Source organism: Diabrotica virgifera, chromosome 3 (genome assembly GCF_917563875.1).
Source record: "Diabrotica virgifera virgifera chromosome 3, PGI_DIABVI_V3a".
Taxonomy (NCBI): Eukaryota; Metazoa; Arthropoda; class Insecta; order Coleoptera; family Chrysomelidae; genus Diabrotica; species Diabrotica virgifera.
Window position 1 is genome coordinate 14,565,553 of NC_065445.1, and position 17,965 is coordinate 14,583,517.

General features: G+C 32.7%; 1 protein-coding gene across 5 annotated transcripts in view; it reads right to left on the reverse strand.

The window, feature by feature from the left end:
* LOC114327122 (uncharacterized) overlaps nt 1–17,965 on the reverse strand; it is a 160,089-nt gene that overhangs the window by 124,596 nt on the left and 17,528 nt on the right. The window contains exon 1 of one of the 5 annotated variants that reach the window (XM_028275627.2): nt 15,059–15,077. The exons of the other annotated variants lie outside the window; for them this stretch is intronic. The gene's annotated coding sequence lies outside the window, so the exon portion shown is untranslated. Of the gene's footprint in view, nt 1–15,058; nt 15,078–17,965 lie in introns of those variants that run through there. 5 annotated transcript variants of the gene reach the window in all.

Consider the following 17,965-nt stretch of genomic DNA (forward strand, 5'->3'; position numbering starts at 1 on the left):
AGCTTAATAACTTCTAAACGGCTTAACCGATTTTGATTACTAAACATGATAACTGAAGTTAAAGTATGATAACTGAAGCTATTACAGGAATTATTGAGCTTGAAAAACCGTTTTTTCCCATAGGAAATAGATTTGATCATACTTATGAAACCTATAACTTAAAAATTATTAAAGCCTAAAACACTCAGTTAATGGCGCAATTCGTAGGTTGAAATTTTGAGTACCTAATTGTCGAAAAACCAAAATTTTCAGAGTTTAGTTGTTCAGTTTTTCGGCTATACTGAGTCGTGTGTATGTCTGATCCTGACGGCTTACACCTGATGTAAGTATCTCTGATCCTGACACCATCTGAAAGCTTAACTCGACACTATTGATTTGGCGTATTTGTGGTTCTTATGTCTCTTCTTGAACCGAACCCCCAAAAAATTTGCCGTTTTGTACTTACCAAGTCCTATAGCTGGCTTATGGGTGGTCAAAAGTCACAAACTACACCGGTTCTGAATCGGCCCTCACCCCCTCTTCAAACACAGAAAAAAATTCAAATGGGTGTAACTTTTCCACACAAATACATTTATACGTACATACATGCATACATACATATCCACAAACTTTTTGCCCTTTTTAAATAAAAATTGAGTTATATTTCTGAGCTCGGTAACTTTTGAATGGTTTAACCGATTTTTAAAATTAGACATTTGTTGGAAAGGTAATGATCAGTACTACCAGAAGCCGCAAATTTAGGACTTAAATTTTCGAAATTTTTGGGAGTTTTGGGGACGAGAACGAAAAACAGACCCTAAATAGGAAGTTTTGGTAGATTGAACAACATTTTCAAGTCTAATATACCAGCTTGTTTAAAAATAAAGTTTTTTGACCAATGTGCTTTACTGGTTCTTGACACAAAGGTACCCTCACAAAAGCAACAATAAATAAAATTAGAGTTACACAACACGCTATGGAAAGATTAATGTTAGGTATTACCATCAGGGATAAAGTACCAAACGTAGAAATAAAGAGAACAACTAGGAGTCACAGATCCAGTTGAAAGAATAGCCGTGGCTAAATGGGTTTGGGCCAGACATGTTGCCAAATTGACGGATGACAGATGAACCAGAAAGAATCTGGAATAGCGACCAAAAACAGAGGCATATGGAAGTAGAAGGCGACTATCGACTAGATGGATGGATGATATAAATCGCATTAGTGAGATATCCACATAATACAACTATCCTTTCTAGTTCCGAGGCTGAACTGATTTACCTGCTACAACGAATTGAAGAAGTAAGCCGAACGGTGGGTCTTAAAATAAATAGGGACAAAATGAGAATTATTATAATTATAGAGCCTAGCAATAATCAAAATCATCTAATGATGATAAATAATATCGCTATTGTAGATAAATTTGTGTATGGGCAATTTCACGAATATACGACTGTCTTGGATTATCGCGACAACACATATTTTAGTGTGCAACATACGAAGTGCGAAAGTAAGTGGCTCTAATAATTGTTCCAATAAACAACAATGTATTTTGCAATTTACTTTCGTTCTTCATAATTTGCACAGTAAAATATTCGTTGTCGAGATGATCAACAACAGACGTATGTTCGTGGAATAGGGTATATCTGGGCTATTTAATAACTAACCAGAGGAGCTGTATGAAGAAATAAAGCGCCGATCAGCAATTGCAAATGCTTCTGTCAAAATTAGCAACAATTTTTAAAACCCATGAAATAACTATCGCTACAAAAATGAGAGTGGCAAAAAGTCTAGTTTTTCCAGTTTTCCCTTCTGCATCGGAATGCTATACCCTCATGAAGAAAGATAAAAGGATTATAGATGTATTATTATAGATGATTATAGATTATAGATTATAGATTATAGATGTGCAGACGCAGCAACTAACCATAATGTGCTCTGTGCTGGATTCAAACTAAAACTAAAAAGAATAAAAGCCCCCACAACGCAGAAGAAACCTAATACTCGACTCCTAAGAAATGCCGTAATATCAGATGAGTTCGGAAATAAGATAAATCGTGAGATTAAAAAACAGTTAGAAAGATCTGGACAAGAAAATATCGGTCAAAATCTAGATATCATGAATTCCGCCATGGTCACCATAGCAAACGAAATTTTGAAACCAGAAAAAGACCCAATAAAGAAAAAGGACTGGATGACCGATAAAATACTAGACCTTATTCAACAAAGAAGAAATTGGAAAAACAAAGACGAGATTCGGTATAGAGAGATATATCGACAAATAAGATACGAGGTTAAGCGAGCAAAAGAGGACTGGATGGAACAAAGATGTCGTGAAATGGAAGAACTACAAAGAAAACATGACGAGTTTAATATACATAAAAAGCTTAAAGAAATTACCTACACTCAGAGAAAAAGAACTCCTCACTTTATGAGAAACTCCAAAGGTAAAATAATTCTCGACTTGGATGAAAAAAAGGAAGAATGGACTAACTATATAAAAGAGCTCTTCCTGGATACGAGGCCACCACTTAACACCACAAAGTATGCGAATACTGGTCCTAGTATTTTAAAAGCGGAAGTAGAGAAAGCCATCAAACAGAGCAAAAATGGGAATTCTCCAGGCCCTGACCAAATACCATCAGACTGGCTCAAACTTCTGGATGACGACAATGTCTCACAACTAACAAACATTTATAACCATATATACGAGACTGGCATGATGCCACAGATATGGTTAGAGTCTACATTTATTCCACTCCCAAAAAAGCCTAATACATCATCATGTAAAGACTTTAGACTAATTAGTCTCATGAGCCACTCTCTCAAGCAACTTCTTAAGATAATTCTTAATAGAATCAAGCAGAAATGTGAAGAGACAATGGAAAACAAACAATTCGGTTTCAGAAAAGGATTGGGAACAAGGGAAGCTTTGTTCTCAATGTTAACATTACTTCAACGATCATGGGAAGTACAGAAACCAATTTACGTCTGCTTTATAGATTTTGAGAAGGCGTTTGATAGAGTTCAACATAATAGGTTGTTTGAATATCTAGAAATGATTGGAATAGACGATAAAGATCTGAGACTTTTACAACATCTATATTGGTATCAAGAAGCTTCTATTCTGGTAGACGGCAAAGAAACAGACAAAATTTGCATTCAAAGAGGTGTCAGACAGGGTTGTGTGTTATCCCCAACTTTGTTTAACGTATACTCAGAAATAATTTTTAATGAAGCCTTGGAAGGACAATGTGGAGTTCGAATCGGGGGAGAAACTATTAACAACATCAGATATGCAGACGACACCGCGATCATGGCTGAAAATATCGAAGATCTTCAATTCCTTATAGATCGAGTCACTAGGGAATGCTCCAATAACTGACTTAACATAAATGCAACAAAGACAAAGTTACTTGTGGTTAGTAAACAAGACGTCGGCCCTATGCAACTAATTGTCAATGATGAATCAATAACAAAAGTTAACCATTTTAAATACCTAGGATGTTGGATAAACGAGACACTAAATCCGGATGAAGAAATTAAAACTCGTATAGAAATTGCAAGAGGAGCATTTATGAAACTTAGATCTATTCTGAGCAACTCTCTGCTGAACTTACAACTAAGAATCAAGTTCCTAAAATGTTATGTGTATCCTGTATTACTATATGGATGTGAAACCTGGATCATGAAGGTTAACATGATGAACAAATTAGAAGCCTTTGAGATGTGGTCGTATCGTAGAATGCTCAGAATATCTTGGGTTCAACGCATTTCAAACAGAGAAGTCTTAAACAGAGTAGGTCAAGGCGAAGGTGACTTAATGAAGATGATAAAAAAGAGAAAGCTTGAATAACTGGGGCATATAATGAGAGGTAGCAGATACAGGATGCTGCAGTTAATACTCAATGGAAAGATCGACGGAAAAAGAGGAATTGGTCGAAAGAAATATTCATGGCTCCGAAACCTTCGTCAATGGACTGGCTTATCAGCAGATCAATTGTTACATGCCGCACAAGATCGAGAACGATATCGGCAAATTGTTATGGAAGCTACCCACGCCTAATAATTTGGGCACGGTACTTAAAGAAGAAGAAGATGTATTTGAGATGTACTGCTTGAGAAGAATGCTGAGAATACAATGGGTGGCCCGAAGAATAAATAAATATATACTGAACCAGCAAGATAAACAAAAAGAAAAGACTAAAAACGCAAACATCACAAAAAATAATAAACTATTCTGGAAACGTGGTTCAATGGTCTTAAAAACTTACCTATCAAGGTAAAAGTTGAAGGTAAAAGAAGTCGAGGTAAATCTCCCACTCAATACATGGACCATATTGTTGCTACATATTGGCGCTCCATTGTCAGAATGTGCTAGAATGGCAGACGATAGAGACAAATGGAGGAACATTGGAAAAATCAGCTAATAGCTTCATGATATCACGATACCTGCATCAGGTTAAAGACTAAGAAGACATAACTTGTACTAGGGATGGCGGTTTTTGACAAAACACCTGTTTTCGGTTACTACGGTGACCATATGTACTTATTTAAGTAGGACAGTACTTATTTTTAAATATTGTCCTAATGTACTTTAAAACCTTTGTTTTGCATCAAAATGAAAGGACACGCGAATATACTTATTTTTTCTAAAAAATGAATATTTTTATCTTTTACTACTTTTAAATAAATTTCTTTGTATACTGTTCCAGGTATTGGAGCTTTTGTGTCTTGATGGTTTCCAATATTTCCATTCTTTTGTTGACTCTTCTCATGACTTCGTTGTTTGTTACAGGCTCGGTCCATGCTATCTTCAGGTACCTTCACCCACAGTTCAAATGCTTCCAACTTTTTAGTAGTATATTGACCATGCTTCTATCCCGTAAAGCAGAGTCGAGAAAATATAACACCTTGCCAGCCTAACTCTCAAGTCTTAATTATTTCAGTTCTCTTGCACAAACTACCTTTCTCATTTTATTGAAGTTGGTTCTTGCCTTGTCTATTCGAACTTTAATTTGTTTGGAGTAATCGTTTGTGTGATTAATTATTGTGCCAAGATAGTTGTAGTTTTCAACTTGTTCTAAAGTCAGGCTTTTATCATTATTTTGGGTTTTTGATATCCTCATAAATTTAGTTTTCTTGATGTTTACTGATAATCCATATTGTTCTCCATAGTCAACTATCTTGTTCATTAGCTTTTGGAGGTCTTGGAGGTTGTCCGCTATTATGATAGTGTCTTCCGCATATCTAATGTTGTTAATTGGCGTTCCGTTTAGGTACCTTTATTCCTGCTGTTTCTTCCTCAAGAACTTTTTTCATAATTTCTTCAGAGTATGCATTTAATAGTAGTAGTGACAATACACACCCCTGTAATTTTGAACTCTTCTGATGTGTGTTCGTTAATGCGTATGTGTGCCTGTTGTTTATAATATAGATTTGTTATAATTCAAAGGTCATTGTATTGTAATTGTTTTGCTTTGAGGACGTCCATTAGCTCTTTGTGGCAGACTTTATCGAAAGCCTTGTTGTAATCTATGAAACAGACGTACATATCCTGGTTCACATCCAAGCATCTCTGGATTAGTAATGTAAATCCAAAGTGGGTTTCTTTAATATTCATATCAAGTGTGGTAAATGGGTTTATGAATGATCTTTAAAAACATTTTAAGTGTGTGAGACATCAGGCTTATGGTGCGGTGGTCGTACACAAAACTTCACTGCGAAACATTTTTACACAAAATGTGTAACCTATCTAGAAAACTGGAGTACAAATTTTCATGAATTTAAACTATTCAAAAGCATAGATCTAAAGTGGGCTCCACACTCTCGGCGAAGTTACTTCGCCAAAGTTGACCGAAGTCCGAAGTACCCTCTCTACACACTCGTTCTACTTCGCGAGGAAGTGCGATACCGACAAAGAGCGGTGCGATACCGACAAAGATCCCTTTGACCAGACCGACAGAAAATGGAAGTAGAACGAAGTGAGGCAAAGTTACACAAGGTGGCCGTGTACACTTTCGTACTTGTTGAACCTCGATCGACTTCGGCGAGAGTGTGGAGCTCGCATAAGAAGTGAAATAACATGGAACGATGTTTGTTATTCTCTCGAAGCTTTTAAATTTTATATCAAGGCAACCATGTTAAACGAAGATCAACTCTTTGACGAACTGGGAATTTTGAAAGACGTGGCTACAAGTGAAAAAATTGCTGAGTGGAACAGAAAAGAAAAAAATAGTCAGGATCGATGGCTTAAAGTTTTTAAGTGTGTAGATCAATTCAAACTGAAAAACTTACAAATATTATGCGCATTTATTTTTTCCCTTCCGGGTACTAGTGCGGCCATCGAGTGTTTATTTTGTGTAATAAATAATTATTATTGGACGTCGGAAAAGTCACAAATGTCCATATCCACTCTCAAGGCAGCGATGCTGGTGTACGCAAATTTTGATGAGACTTGTATGAAATGTTTCATTTACTTCAGTCGACGCCGGACCTTCTTAAATTAATTTTAAGTTCAGAAAAATATGAATGATGCAAAAAACAGGAAGAAGATGAGGCTATTCCAGGTCTCTCATCTAAAAACTCTTAATTACAGGCTTGTAACTTTTTCAAAGTGAATGTAATGTGTTATATTTAGTTTGATTGATATAATTTTTTATGTTTAGCTACATAGTTCATTTATTTTTAATGCCAAAAAGTTATATTTGTCCAATAACAAGATACGTTTTGCGTTTTTAATACATTTTTGTTTTTTGTACTTTTTTTTCTTTAAAAAGATATGGTCACCGTAGTTATACCGGTTTTTTGCTTACGATTTAACCTGGCGGTTATAACCGGCCAAAAACCGGTTTTTGCAAAAACCGGTTTTTGCAAAAACCGGTTTTCGTTTTTTTTAATCCAATAGGTTACAAAGTTTCATTTACAATACACTTTAGCTTGCGATACTCCATTCGACTCGATATCAATATGATCAAAATTAGTATTTACTATCGAAAGAACATGTATTACTTTTAACACGTTTGTATATGTGTAGAATAGGTACATTTTAACTCATTTAATACTTCCTGTATGAGTGTATCGTTTTGAAAACGTAGCGAAATTCTTGGAGATTCGTATTCGTAATCAGTAATTCGATATTCATAGTCAGAGCATTATTTTTGGTAATCAGAAAAAGTCATTCACCCACTTTCTATGTCAAGTGTTAAGTGTGAAAAATAGATGATGTTTGCGTCTAATTCAACCAGATCACTTCTTATGTAAATATTATGATTACAAATACCTTTTCAAGGAAATATTATAATAAAACTTAATCATTGTTTCTGGCTGATGAGATTACACTTTCAGTTTGCTTCTGTATTTTATGAAATAAAATAAAATTTGAATTATGGTTTTGTTTGGAATAATTACTTGATAATAATAATTATTATTGGGATCCAAAATAATACCTAACCTAATCCTAATCACCGTAAAAACCTAATAACCGGATTTTACTTTAAAAAGAAAAACCGGTTATAACCGGAACAAAAAACAACCGGTAAAACCGGTTATTGCGAAGTAAAAAAACCGGTTTTAGGTTTAAACCGGTAGGTTTTTCCCATCCCTAACTTGTACGTGAGTAATGTAGCAAAAAAATAATTACTAAAACTAGAAAGTTGAGAACGTGTTTAGTGAACAGAGTATAATAATTGAGAGTTATACAAGTGTTTTGGTTTTTTAACTAGCAATGTTTTTTTAAAGTAATTACCAGCACATCATAATTTTGATTCCAGTTTTAAAATCGTCGGAAACCATACCAAAGTTTGAATTTAATAATTTATCTCAACTCTGGGCATATTATAACTTTTCGCAACTTTAAGAAGTAGCCCGAACGTAGCTATAAATCTCAATTTTCGCAAATACGGTAACAAGCTAAATTGTTGAGTGGACGTTTATCTTAAAAGTTTTAAAAAATAACTTTTGTACGTTGTTTTCTCTGGCATATACAGAGTGATTGATTAGTAGGGTAAAGCTCAATAGCTCCGCTATAGTAATAGATAGCAATAAAAGTTAATAACAAAAATTTTAGCCACCTTTGAGCTTCATATCACAAAATTAGTTAGAATGTTACAGGGTGTTCGATCACACAGTGGCAGACCTAACTTATGTTTTTTTAAATGGAACACCCTATATTTTATTTCATATTCGAAATCCTGTTAACTTCTCCATCACAAAGATATAAAGGTTTGTAATGTTATACAGGGTATTTACAAAGTTATAACCAATTTTGTATGAAAATCGTAACAAGTTCAACTCCCTGTATAAATAAAAATAAGCACAACAGCAATGGTTTATTAATGCCATATTTTTTTATTTATTGTCAAAATTTTTAAGAATTATTGATATTGCTAATTTTCTTTATATCAAATACAGGGTGAGTCAAGTACATTATTTTCTCAGTAATGTTAAATGGAACACCCTGTATTTTATATCATTATTGAAAAGTAACATTAACGTACTTTAATTTATATATAACATTCCGTATGCCCAAATTTATTAGTTTTCGAGATATTTTCATTTTCCAGAGCAAATTATTTTAGGTGTTTAAATTTATCTAAATTTTAAGTAAGCCATGACTGAATTGACAATTGAAGATTACCGAATATCAATCCGGTAATCAATGTAACACTGTAGCAAATAAATAAATAAAAATAATTTATTAGTAATACATTTTACAAACAAAAACACAACCACTACATGCAACATTTTTGAAACAATTGAAAACTATCTTTTTAGGTAAATGCAACAAATAAACAAAGAAAATTAGTAATAAATTTTACAAAAAAACACACAAACACAAAATACAATATTTTGTGAAGACAATTTAGACAACAGTGAAGACAACACTACTTTTGTATGTAAATGTAACAATGTAACAAATAAAGAACGAAACATAATTTATCAGTAATACATTTTGCAAAAAAACATGTTTGAAAAAATTAGAAGCTACTTTTAATAAAATATTTTTAATATTTAATTACATAAGGTATTCAAAATTATCTCCTAACACATTTATGTACGCCTAAAAACGATCATTGAATGAGCTACTTACTCTACGGAGCATTTGTAAATTAACACATCGAAATACACTTTGTATTCTATCTTTCATATCATCCCTTGTTGTTGGAGGTATTTCATAAACTTCATTATTAACGTAAACCCAAAAAAAAATCAGTGCAGTTTATTAAATTCTGGTGATTTGGGTGGCCACGCTACTGGTCCATTGAAAAATGAAAATATCTCGAAAACTAATAAATTTAGACATAGGGAATGTTATCTAAAAATTAAAATACGGTAATGGTACTTTTCAATAGTGATATAAAATACAGGGTGTTCCATTTAAAATTACTGAGAAAATAATGTACTTGCGTTTTGACTCACCCTGTATTTGATATAAAGAAAATTAGCAATATCGACCATTCTTGAAAATTTTGACAATACGTTAAAAAATATGGCATTAATAAACCATTATATTTTTATTTATACAGGGAGTTGAACTTGTTACGATTTTCATATAAAATTGGTTATAACTTTGTAAATACCCTGTATAACATAACAAACCTTTATATTTTTGTGATGGAGAAGCTAACAGGATTTCGAATTTAAAATAAAATATAGGGTGTTCCATTTAAAACAAACATAAGTTTGGTCTGCCACTGTGTTATCGAACACCCTGTAACATTCTAACTAATTTTGTAATATGAAGCTCAAAGGTGGCTAAAATTTTTCTTATTAACTTTTATTGCTATCTATTACTATAGCGGAACTATTGAGCTTTACCCTACTAATCAATCACCCTGTAGGTACACTGCAACCAGTATTTTTAAAGAAAAAGAAAATGTTGGACGAAATGTTATGTTAGTCTTTCTTCTGGTAAAAACAAATGTACAGAATTACCTTACAACACTCCATTCGACGTCATTGTCAATTATCTTTTGATGTCATATATGTATTTAAATTAGTCTAGTCGAGTTAGACCTTTTTTGCTATCCCTAAAAATACAAACGCTAAAGATTGCAGTGAATACAGAACAATATTACCAATAAGTCATGTTCTCAAATTATTCTTAAAAAAATACATGGTCGTATAAATAAAAAAACCAGAAGAAGGAATTAGAAGATAGCCAGTTTGGGTTCAGAAACGGACAAGGAATCAGAGAGGCGTTATTTCCTTTTAATGTGATTGCTCAAAGATGCATGGATATAAATGTGGATGTCCATATTTGTTACGTTGATTTTGAAAAAGCATTTGACAAGGTTAGACATGAAAAAATATAGTTCAGAGAAATAAGGAAAAAAAATATCCTGTTGGTGACACAACCCCCTCCAGGCCGAAACCAAATTTTTTGAGTAGTATGGACATCTATAATAATAACCTATATGTTTCCTGCAGCCGATTTTGATGATAGGTATACATAATTATAAACAAATGAAGATCAAAAAACGGTAAATTTTCGCTTTTTTCGTCTATTACCAAAAAGTTAAGCATTTTAAACAAATTTGAGAGTAAGGAACTCATAAATCGTATAAAAAACTTCAATATGGCGTTCGCTGAATATGTCCATCCTTATTGGTTGCTTAGAAAATTTTAAAATAAATCATAAATTTTGAGTTTTTATAAATATTCATAACTAATGTAAAAATTAACTTAGAACCTTCTTATTAAACGGAATGCTGAGACTTCTGGTGCTTAAATTATACCCTAAATTTCAAAGCAATTGGTCAAATAGTTTAAAAGTTATTTAATTTGTTTATCCCAAATTAATTTTTTTTGCAACACTATAAGTCAGAAAATGATGAAGTTACAGTAATACTTTGGATAGTTTATGAAAGAAGAAGATTTACACTATTAATTTAATTAAAAAAAATGACAAAAAATAATTCTAAATATTGCAAAATTATTTTGCAAAACATGTGAATTAAAAAAGGGGGTGGCTAACTTCGTCTCTAATTGTCCTAGGACAATTGTATTTCTTTCTAAATGTGTATAAAAATTCAGTATTTCTAAATATGAATAAATAAATTTTCTACGGGTAACGGTTAAAAAGTTATTCTAATTGTTTATAAGTAAGCAAAAAATCGACATATTTTTGCAAAATAATTTTACACTGTTTAAAATTATTTCTTGTCATTTTTTTTAATTAAGTTAAAAGTAAATGTTTTTCTTTCATAAACTGTCCGTATTACTGCAACCTCATAATTTTCTGACTTATAGTGTTGCAAAAAAAATGAATTTGGATAAACAAATTAAATAACTTTTAAACTATTTGACCAAGTGCTTTGAAATCTAAAATTTAATTTAAGCACAAGAAGTCTCAGCATTCCGGGCAATAAGAAGGTTTTAACTTAATTTTTACATAAGTTATTTATAAAATCTCAAAATTTATGACTTTTTTTGCAATTTTCTAAGCAACAAACGACATATTCAACGAACGCCATGTTGAAGTTTTTTATATGATTTATGAGTTTCTTATTCTCAAATTTGTTTAGAATGCTTCACTTTTTAGTAATAAACGAAAACAGCGAAAATTTACCGTTTTTTGATCTTGATTTGTTTATAACTATGTATATCATCAAAATCGGCTGCAGGAAACATATAGGTTATTAATATAGACGTCCATACTACTCAAAAATTTTGGTTTCGGCCTGGAGGGGATATGTCACGAGAAAAATCTTATTTCTTTGGACTATTAGTCCAAATTCTAAAGACAAAAAATATAGAAAAAACACAAATTGTAATAGATAACGAACCCAGTCCAGAAATTGAAATCAGGAGAAGTGTTATCAAGCAGGGATGTATTATGTCTCCATTACTGTTTAATGTATATAGTGAAGCCATTTTTGAAGAAGCATTACTATCTCAAAGTAAAGGAATAATAATTAACGGAAGATCTATTAACAACATAAGATCTACAGATGACACCGTGATTTTGGCAAGCTCTGCTGAACAGCTCCTACAACTACTAAACAAAGCAAACAGTTTCTGTGAGGAATATGGACTGAAAATGAATATAAAAAAGACCAAATACATAATAACAACTAAGACAACAAACATACAAACAAGCATACATTTGGGAAATGTACCGATAGAAAGGTTTGATAAATACAAATACCTAGGAACCTGGATTTCAGACAATAATGATCAAACAACAGAAATAAGGGCCAGTAAAAATGAAAATAACTATCTGCAACAAAGAACTTAGATTACAACTAAGAGTAAGAGCTTTGAGTTGCTACGTGTTCGCGATACTGGAATATGGACTTGAAAGCTGGACATTGCAGCAAGAACACATAAATAAGCTACAGTCATTTGAAATGTGGTGTTACAGAAGAATGCTTAGACTCAGAAGTAACTAACCAAGTTGTAAATAACTAAGGCACCGCTTAGGTGTTTAAAAAAACTGATATTTGTATTCAAATCTACAAATAAAAATGTAAAATGTGAAACACAGTAAATATATGAAAATAGAAAATATATGTAAAAAGATAATCATTTTTTATCTACGTATATAAAATTGTACATTGTCTTTTTGGGTTTGGTGAAATATATCATACAACATGCAATATTACTTTTTAGCGGATACCATATCTCCGAAAATTGAGTAACCAAGTAGAGTCCCAGCCTAAAATAAGCTCAAAATAGACTTTCAACAGATAAAGGGGTGAATATTGCCGAACTTATGTGGGTATATTGTATGTATCTCGTGTGGTTATTTTCAGTATCTTCTTGTGCCTAACGAGGTGTCAGCGCTGTAATATTTTCCCAAAAATGGGAAAAGTTGTGTGTACTGTTGCATATTATATACTTTGACTAACAAAAAAGACACTTCTTTAAAAATATGATGGTAGTATTAAGCATAATATCAAAAGTAAAATAAAGTATATGAGGAATATAGTATAGTAGAAATGACAGTAAAAACATAGAAAATGTTAATTTGTCTCTTTTTTTATTTACAACAATCCGCTTCAACCTAATAAGGTTATTAGCGGGATAGTTAACAGTTTATTACACGTTGTTTAAATAATTACAGTATTTGAGATACAAAAGTAGTTTATTAGTGTTGTTATTGTCTAAAATGTCTTTAAGATTGTTTGCTAAATGGTATTTAATTCTATGTCTATTGAATTTTTCACACTTTTCCACTAGCACATGCTTCACTGTAAGGGGCGAACCGCACTCATCACAAATTGGAGTTTCTTCTTTTTTAAGCAAATGTTCATGAGAAAACTGGGTATGTCCAAGTCGTAAACGGGAAATAATTATTTGCTGTCGTCTGGATACCTCGGGTGGTTGCCATGGTCCAACCTTATATATAGAGCTACTCCTCCACTGGCATAGTTTTGATTGGGTCGATTATTGTAAAATCCGGTATAACCTTTCAGGTTGTGTGTTGAGTTATTTTTGAAGTGGATTTCTTGTAACGAAATAAAATCTGGTGCATATTCTGAGATAAGAAGTTGTAACATGCTTAAATGGCTGTAATACCCATTTAAATTCCATTGTAATATACTATTGAAAGTGATTTATTATTTAGTTGAAGCACATCACATGAAAGATGTAATAGTTTTTCTAGTTTTTTGCGTAGTCGTGTGATTCGATTTTTTAATTTTGAGTCAGTAAAATGAGGATGAGTGTTTGTAAGCATTTTATTAAGTGATGTTAAATCTGGTGTATAATCCTTAACAATATTATAGAAATCTTTAGCTCCGTGTGTCTCATTTAGTAAATCCCGAAATTCATCGTAATTTAAAACATATGATTTTGAATGTTTATTGATAAATCTTTTAGCAGCTTCTTCGGTTTCTATTGTTACTTTAGCTGCTGTGTGAATTTGATTTTGTGATTTCTGGTCTACTTGTATCTGCTGTTCTTGGGGTGAGTCTTGAATGGATGTTATTATGCTTTTTTCGAGTTTAGAATTGGTGTCGGCTCTTATTTTTTTGGATGTAGGATTACTTTTATTGCGTTCTGTGTTATATACATTGGATGCTAGCTCTTCTGTTGGAGATGGGGTTTCTGATAAATATCTTTTGGTTGATGTTGATGTTTCTGTTGTTGGAAGGTTATTATTTGACACCTCCATTGAATTTATTGGAAGAAGGGTACTTGGTGAATTATTTTTTGGTGATCTGTTGTGGTAGCCTGTGAAGTGATACTTTGAGGTGGATTAGAAGTTGAAGTAGTATTTGACATATCAGAATTGCTTAGGGGAGAGGTTTCTGATGAACATTGTGAGGCAAGATGGCCATGTTGTTTGCATTTGAAGCAGATCGATTGGTCGCTGGACAAAAATATTTAGTAGCTAACATTATCATGATTAACCATGATAAAATCAGGTATGGTTATATTATTTAGGGGTTCTATGTATACTTGACGCCTAAAACTGAGTATGTGGCTATATTCAGGATTTGTAGCTCCAATTCTCAAACATGTTATTGGTGACATTAATTTCAAGCCTAGGTTCTGGAGAAGATTGCTCAACATTTCCTCTGGTATTGTTGGATGAACATTAGATAAGAGAAGACGTTCTGATGGAGTAACTAATCTACGTGCTAGAAGTACTTCATTATTTATTTTTATGGATCCTGTTTTATTTAGAAAGTCATCAACTACAGCTTTGCTTGAAAGATAAATGCATACTCGGTTATTAGAGATTCTTGACGAATAAATAATATTTTTTGGTTGAACGAGTGGTCCTAGTTGCAATAGATAATCTTGCAATTTTGCGCCATTGATTGAACTGAAGATGATGGCTTCTTCTTTTAGTGGAGTTTTTGGACTAGCTTGTTGAGATGCAATAATAGAGTATATTGGATTGTTTTGAGAAGTGGTAGGAATTTCCATTGTTGATAAATTATTATTCATCATTTAATTTTACTTGAACGATTTATTTTAATTATTATCATATTCAAGTACGGCCCTGGTTTTAATTGTTGTTAATAAAAAACCAGTCCGGTGTTGTGTTGATATGAAGATTTTATTTGGTTAGATTTCCAAAATAAATTTATTACTACAATCTAATTAATGTTCTTCTACTCACATTTTTAGGTCTTCTTATAACACTCACTTTATTGAACAGATATATCACTTTTGTTAATTTACTTTGGTGAAAATACTGGTATAAAATTGCGAATATATCGGAGCTGAAATTAAACACACTTTATGTTTCGGAATCAGGTCCGGTCTCCAATATGTCTCTTTTAATTATGATTTATATTAAAATGTTTACATCAACTTTAAGATATATCACAATGAAATTATGACGAAAATTGTGGATCTGAATATCGTAGGTAAGATTATATTTTGATAACATTCTTTAGGAGGAGTATCACCGAGCGGCAAGCCCTTATCCCTTGCCATACTGCTCCCCCATAAGCCGATCAGCTCCCCCATAGGACGCTAGTATACCTTTAGTCGATGGTCTAAAAATAAACATTGTACCCTACGGCGTCTATAGGAGACGACCAGCTAAGTCGCTGGTCACTTAAATTCACCCCGTAATTTAAATTTGTTGTAGAATTTCTCTTTTTTAACTATTATCGGTTGTAAGTAAGTTTTTTTCCTTCAAAGTTTATTAAAAGTATCTAAAATGAACAATTTTCCTACGTCGTGATGCTGTACGCAGTCTACAGCGTCTATTGGAGACCACCGCCTTTTAGAACTGTGAACATCTTTGTGAAACATTTTGGCGATTCTCTCTACAAAGAAGACACAAAGAATGGCGTGTTCAATGTTCAAATAATGAGGATGATCGAAAGATAATGTATTTAGTAGAAGGTGTGAGAATGAGTGATAGAATAATGTAAGTGAAATTTGTACTTGATAAACAAGTATTGAATACACTGAGATCAATTAGGAGACATACAGAGTCATATTTGTCCCATCAGAGGAAAAAATTATAACATAGAAGGTCACTTTCATGCACGTTTTGGCCAATCCAAGATAGAATATGAAGCAATATATGGAGGACTATGCTTAGGAAGTAGAAATGAAGCTGATATGCTTGAATTAGCAACACCCTTATGGCGATTGGTAACACATTTCTCAAAAGAGAGCAACTCAACTTATTACGTACAAAAGTAGAAAAAATTACTTCCAAATAGATTATTTTTCATGGCAAGAAAAGAAGATATACTTGAATGTAAGGACTGCGAGATAATAGTTAGTGAGACAACCAACAACATAAGTTGCGAAGGAAAAAGGTAAAACTAAACTAAACTAAAATATGGGAGAGCACTACAAAGAATCAAGTGGATGTTAAAAGATGATAAAGAGGATCTATTCAAGGCAAAAATGGTGGAAAAATGTGTTGGGTACTTGAAAGGAAGTACTAATACAATTTGGAGGAAGATTTCCAGTATCATTCCATCATAAAAAAGACAGGAAAGAAGTTGGAAAATAGAGAGACCTGGTGGAGGTCAAACGAAGTTCAAGAAAAATAAAAGAACATTATACAATCAATGGTCAAACAATAAGTCGGTGCAATTTCATTATACTTAATACAGTTAATGGAAAGATACAGTAATAAAGAAACAAACACTTTGGCATTTATTGATCTTGAGAAAGCTTATGATAGAGTTCCTCGAAATATTCTGTGTTGGGCACTCAATAAGAAAGGAATCCCCGGTGAATATGTAAAGATAGTGAGAGAGATATATGAGAGAGTAATCACTAGTGTTAGGACAGGTGAGAGACTGATACTGATAACTTTTATGTGAAAGTAGGATTGCACTAATGGTCGGTGCTTAGTCAAAGGTGGGTGCTTAGAACAAAGACTGGAACCTCTCGAGGAAAAAAGTTTAAAACTTACTAGTTCGAAAACGGTACAGTCGAACCCGCTTATTGGAATAGCCTTGGTGCCAAACAAGGGTTATTTCTATAACCGGGTTATTCTAATAACCGATCATTGGTTGCTAGTAGAAATGTTTCGGGACCTCAAATTTCTATTCCTTAAACCAGGATATTTATATAACCTGTATTCTAATAAGCGGGTTCGACTTTGGAATGTTCAATTAAAGATGGAGTTATTACAAATAAATTATGTTTGGATGGTGAATAAGTATTGCAGAGTAATGGGGAAATATATGGAGATAGATGAAGTGCAATTAGGGTTGGACGGATGAAGTGGAAGGAAGCGAGCGCAGATAGAAAAATTCCAATGAAGCCGAAAGGAAAATTCTACAAAACGATTATAAGACCAGCTATGATGTATGGGACTGAATATTGGGTAGTTAAAAAGAAAGAGGGCAACGAGTGCGTATGGTGGAAATGAGAATGCTTAGATGGATGAGTTGAGTGACAAAGAAGGAAAAAATTAGGAATGACTATATTAGGGGAAGTCTAGGGGTGACAGCTGGAATTGATTCCAAAATGAGAGATCCTAGGATGGTTTGGTCATGTGTAATGTCGAGAAGTTAATCACCCAATACAAAGAATTGCTGATCTGTTGATTGCTGATATTGGTATGACTTAATATAGAAACTAATGGAGAAATGTAATCAGGGAAGTCGACTTCTCAAAGGGATAGAGAAATTGCATATTTGAATTTGACTACTAATTATTCTGATCAACTTTTGTAATAATAATGTTTGATATTTTCAAAAATAAAATTAATTTTATCTTGGGGAAAAGCTCATATATGACTAAAAGAATTTAAAAACCTTTGGTTGCATTTCGTGTTTTAAATCCATGCAGAACCTTTTAAATTGAATAATTTTTTCCAAAGTTGGCATCATATGGGAAACCTTTTTATTAATAATTTTACGGAAAAAAGTTACTCTTAATAAAAAGTTCTGCATCGTCTAAAACCGAAAACATAACCATCAGATATCAAATTTAATTAATCTTATACGAGGTATGTCAAAGATATGATTTTCGCTCAAGAGTAAAGTATCTACCTTTATATTTCACAAAATTGAAAACTGCTATTTCGAAAAGTTATTTGGAA